Source organism: Procambarus clarkii, chromosome 81 (genome assembly GCF_040958095.1).
Source record: "Procambarus clarkii isolate CNS0578487 chromosome 81, FALCON_Pclarkii_2.0, whole genome shotgun sequence".
In the NCBI taxonomy this organism is placed as follows: Eukaryota; Metazoa; Arthropoda; class Malacostraca; order Decapoda; family Cambaridae; genus Procambarus; species Procambarus clarkii.
In genome coordinates, this window is record NC_091230.1 from 6476704 (window position 1) to 6482470 (window position 5767).

A 5767-nucleotide genomic window follows, 5' to 3' on the forward strand; every position below is an offset into this window, starting at 1 on the left:
CACGTTGGTGACTGTGGTGACCACGTTGGTGATCACGTTGGTGACTGTGGTGACCACGTTGGTGACCACGTTGGTGACTGTGGTGACCACGTTGGTGACTGTGGTGACCACGTTGGTGACCACGTTGGTGACTGTGGTGACCACGTTGGTGACCACGTTGGTGACTGTGGTGACCACGTTGGTGACCACGTTGGTGACTGTGGTGACCACGTTGGTGACTGTGGTGACCACGTTGGTGACTGTGGTGACCACGTTGGTGACCACGTTGGTGACTGTGGTGACCACGTTGGTGACCACGTTGGTGACTGTGGTGACCACGTTGGTGACTGTGGTGACCACGTTGGTGACTGTGGTGACCACGTTGGTGACCACGTTGGTGACTGTGGTGACCACGTTGGTGACTGTGGTGACCACGTTGGTGACTGTGGTGACCACGTTGGTGACCACGTTGGTGACCACGTTGGTGACTGTGGTGACCACGTTGGTGACTGTGGTGACCACGTTGGTGACCACGTTGGTGACCACGTTGGTGACTGTGGTGACCACGTTGGTGACCACGTTGGTGACCACGTTGGTGACCACGTTGGTGACTGTGGTGACCACGTTGGTGACTGTGGTGACCACGTTGGTGACCACGTTGGTGACTGTGGTGACCACGTTGGTGACTGTGGTGACCACGTTGGTGACCACGTTGGTGACTGTGGTGACCACGTTGGTGACTGTGGTGACCACGTTGGTGACTGTGGTGACCACGTGGGTGACTGTGGTGAACCACGTTGGTGACTGTGCCTTGACGCACGTTGGTGACTGTGGTGACCACGTTGGTGACCTGTGGTGACCACGGTTGGTGACTGTGGTGACCACGTTGGTGACTGTGGTGACCACGTTGGTTGACTGTGGTGACCACGTGTGGTTGGACTGTGGTGACCGCCCCCGGACCAGTTGGTGACTGTGGTGACCACGTTGGTGACCACGTTGGTGACTGTGGTGACCACGGTTGGGTGACCACGTTGGTGACTGTGGTGACCACGTTGGTGACTGTTGGTGACCACGTTGGTGACTTGTGTAGACCACGTTTGTGTGACTGTGGTGACCACCTTGGTGACTGTGGTGGACCACGTTGGTTGACTGTGGTGACCACGTTGGTGACTGTGGTGACCACGTTGGTGACTGTGGTGACACGTTGGTGACTGTGGTGACCACGTTGGTGAACTGTGGTGACCACGTTGGTGACTGTGTCTGACACACGTTGGTGACTGTGGTGACCACGTTGGTGACTGTGGTGAACCACGTTGGTGACTGTGGTGACCTCGTTGGTGGTGACTGTGGTGACCACGTTGGTGACTGTGGTGACCACGTTGGTGACTGTGGTGACCACGTTGGTGACTGTGTAGACCACGTTGGTGACCACGTTGGTGACTGTGGTGACCACGTTGGTGACCACGTTGGTGACTGTGGTGACCACGTTGGTGACTGGTGACCACGTTGGTGACTGTGGTGACCACGTTGGTGACTGTGGTGACCACGTTGGTGACTGTGGTGACCACGTTGGTGACTGTGTAGACCACGTTGGTGACTGTGGTGACCACGTTGGTGACTGTGGTGACCACGTTGGTGACTGTGGTGACCACGTTGGTGACTGTGGTGACCACGTTGGTGACTGTGGTGACCACGTTGGTGACTGTGGTGACCACGTTGGTGACTGTGGTGACCACGTTGGTGACTGTGGTGACCACGTTGGTGACTGTGGTGACCACGTTGGTGACTGTGGTGACCACGTTGGTGACTGTGGTGACCACGTTGGTGACTGTGGTGACCACGTTGGTGACTGTGGTGACCACGTTGGTGACTGTGGTGACCACGTTGGTGACTGTGGTGACCACGTTGGTGACTGTGTGACCACGTTGGTGACTGTGGTGACCACGTTGGTGACTGTGGTGACCACGTTGGTGACCACGTTGGTGACTGTGGTGACCACGTTGGTGACCACGTTGGTGACTGTGGTGAATACGTTGGTGACCACGTTGGTGACTGTGGTGACCACGTTGGTGACTGTGGTGACCACGTTGGTGACCACGTTGGTGACTGTGGTGACCACGTTGGTGACCACGTTGGTGACTGTGGTGACCACGTTGGTGACTGTGGTGACCACGTTGGTGACCACTTTGGTGACTGTGGTGACCACGTTGGTGATCACGTTTGCGACTGTGGTGACCACGTTGGTGACCACGTTGGTGACTGTGGTGACCACGTTGGTGACTGTGGTGACCACGTTGGTGACTGTGGTGACCACGTTGGTGACCACGTTGGTGACTGTGGTGACCACGTTGGTGACCACGTTGGTGACCACGTTGGTGACCACGTTGGTGACTGTGGTGACCACGTTGGTGACTGTGGTGACCACGTTGGTGACCACGTTGGTGACTGTGGTGACCACGTTGGTGACTGTGGTGACCACGTTGGTGACCACGTTGGTGACCACGTTGGTGACTGTGGTGACCACGTTGGTGACTGTGGTGTCCACGTTGGTGACCACGTTGGAGACTGTGGTGACCACGTTGGTGACTGTGGTGACCACGTTGGTGACTGTGGTGACCACGTTGGTGACTGTGGTGACCACGTTGGTGACTGTGGTGACCACGTTGGTGACTGTGATGACCACGTTGGTGACCACGTTGGTGACTGTGGTGACCTCGTTGGTGACTGTGGTGACCACGTTGGTGACTGTGGTGACCACGTTGGTGACTGTGGTGACCACGTTGGTGACCACGTTGGTGACTGTGGTGACCACGTTGGTGACCACGTTGGTGACTGTGGTGACCACGTTGGTGACTGTGGTGACCACGTTGGTGACTGTGGTGACCACGTTGGTGACTGAGGTGACCACGTTGGTGACTGTGGTGACCACGTTGGTGACTGTGGTGACCACGTTGGTGACTGTGGTGACCACGTTGGTGACTGTGGTGACCACGTTGGTGACTGTGGTGACCACGTTGGTGACTGTGGTGACCACGTTAGTGACTGTGGTGACCACGTTGGTGACTGTGGTGACCACGTTGGTGACTGTGGTGACCACGTTGGTGACTGTGGTGACCACGTTGGTGACCACGTTGGTGACTGTGGTGACCACGTTGGTGACTGTGGTGACCACGTTGGTGACTGTGGTGACCACGTTGGTGACCACGTTGGTGACTGTGGTGACCACGTTGGTGACCACGTTGGTGACTGTGGTGACCACGTTGGTGACCACGTTGGTGACTGTGGTGACCACGTTGGTGACTGTGGTGACCACGTTGGTGACCACGTTGGTGACCACGTTGGTGACTGTGAGTAGTAGTAGGGTGTAAGCGCCACAGGGGATTTTTTTTTCTGGCCAGAGGACCCCTGTGAGGTGTAAGCGCCACAGAGGATTTTTTTTTCTGTGGGAAAAAATCCCGTGTAGCGCTTGGGGGTTTTCAGGTGAATTTGCAAAATCCCGTGTAGCGCTTGGGGAGTTTCAGGTGAATTTGGGGACTCACAGATTTGGGATTAAGGATTTCTTATGAGTAAGTAATTTCCGAGATTTTAGAAGTATGGAATTCTTATGAGAAAAATAATTTCCGAGACATAGAAGTTTGTTAAGGCCTTATGTGAGAAATTCAAATATCGTGTGTAGCGCTTTAGGGTTTCCATGAGAACTCTACGGACATATTTTACATGTTTTCAACTTACAAAAATCGTCTATGTAAGCCTTAGTTATTCATGTAAATTTAGAAAGTTATCTGTATAAGTCAGGGTTTTCAAGTCTCGTACCTCACACCCCCCCCCTCCCTCCCCCTTACCTCGCAATCTCTCGCGTCACCTTTATTTACCTTACGCCCGGCCAGCCAGACGTCGCATACAGGTTACCTCTTATCTTATCTTATCTTCTCCATAATATATGGACCGTCCCTCCTCTCTCTCTCTCCTCTCATCATATTATTCTCTCTTCCTATTTTCTGACATACTAATGTTTTATTCCTTTTTCATTAACCAGTCAGTTTTATACAAATCAACCGAAGCATCTTAATGTAACCTTTAATACTGATTCTGTCTCAGAGACTATCTAAGCTGGCCCCAGCTACCTGCCCCAGGCTATCTGCCCGAGGCAATCATCACCTGATTACCTGCCCCAGACATCTACCAGTCATTGTCGGCGTTCGCCACCGTAATAATTTATATATATACATTAAGCGTTAATAAAACTTATTTATTTATTTATAATTTATTTAGTCATCTAATTCATAGTTTACACAATTTATAATAAAAGAGTTTATTCCCCAGTATTCGCCAATCATTCTCGCTATTAATAAAACAGCCAAACGCTCACTCAGGGGCACACTATCGTTATTACGCTCATTCAGGGGCCCCCTCAGATCGCCAAAGTCTCAGAGGCCTACACTTTCAGTCAGCATTCAATCTTCATCCTGTTCACAAGGTTCCCCCAGCCTAGTCATATCATCATGTCAGTATGTCCTCTGTGCCTGTCTCCTATCAACAACGAAATCGTGCATGTGTGTCAAACACGATGTTTAACATGCCTAGGTGAAATGTCCATCAACGCTCTTCAAGAATGCAGACTGTACTGTATAGGATGCAACGGGCCTACACCGCCTGGACATTTTGACGTAACCTGTACCAGCTGTGGACAACTCTATTGTGCAAATCGTAAGTACCGCTTTTTCTCGCACATTCAATAAACTTTCAAAGAAAATATATATCCGAAACACACATACATACATACAGAGAGTCAATTTATATATATTATTTTCATTTCAGTTCATGGTTCTACTTCCTGCCCATACTGTCGTTTCTCCGTTAACCGGGAACCTCCCACCGAAGCCAGAAACGTCATTGAACCTCCACCCAAACGCCGTCGCATCATAAATAACCGTACGTTTTCACAATAATTTTCGTAATTTAAAAGTTAATAATTGTATATTTTAACAAGTGTATAAACAAGTAATAAGTACTCATACAGAAAAATGTTTCCATTACAGGAGTTCCTATTCGTGATCAAGAGAATCTCATACTTGGTGGAATCAACATCCCAGCTCGTAAGTAATATTATTATTTATCTGTAATTCAGTTTTTCCTCTTATTTAGACTTTTTGCTTTCCATTTTTGATAATTCCTCTTATTTACACGCTATTTTCCTATTAAGGTTTTCAAATCTTCTTATTGTTTTCAAATTTGTTTTCCTCTTAATGTTTATTCATTGCTAATATTATATTACAGAATCGCCCCCGGATTCAACCCAACCCTCTGAGTGGAGCACGCCTGTACGCAGTCAACCCCAGCTGTCCCAGGAGCTAGAAGAAGATGCACCAGACGGCAACCAGCAGGCATCCTCAGATGAAGAAGAAGAAGACAATCAACCCCCTGTTCACGACATATCAGATGAAGAAGTCAACGCTCCAGATTCCCCAGAGGTACTTAACTTAGATAACGTTGTTCCGCGAGTGTTAGAAGTCATTAACCATTTCGAAGGTTCATTCTCGAGACATTCGTTCTCCATTCCCGGGCATTTAGACGCCGACCCCAGCTTATATATAAATAGGTATAGGGAATTTTTTATAGAATATATAGACAATCAGTTCAGACAAATACAGGAAGAATTCCCTCCCTCATTTCACATTTACCCAGACGTAAGCCTAATTCTGCAAAAACTTAATCATGCCGACAATCAATATGAAATATTAGACGAAGTATTTTCAATTAGAGGCGAAACTCAGACTGTTACACAGGA

The 5767-nt window shown here is 49.7% G+C and overlaps 1 long non-coding RNA gene across 1 annotated transcript; it reads left to right on the top strand.

The window, feature by feature from the left end:
* The first annotated feature begins 4304 nt into the window (after positions 1–4304).
* Positions 4305–5075, top strand: LOC138358048 (uncharacterized). The gene is made up of 3 exons (XR_011225217.1): positions 4305–4686; positions 4798–4911; positions 5019–5075. It is a non-coding gene; the product is annotated as an uncharacterized lncRNA (long non-coding RNA).
* The last annotated feature ends 692 nt before the right edge of the window (positions 5076–5767 follow it).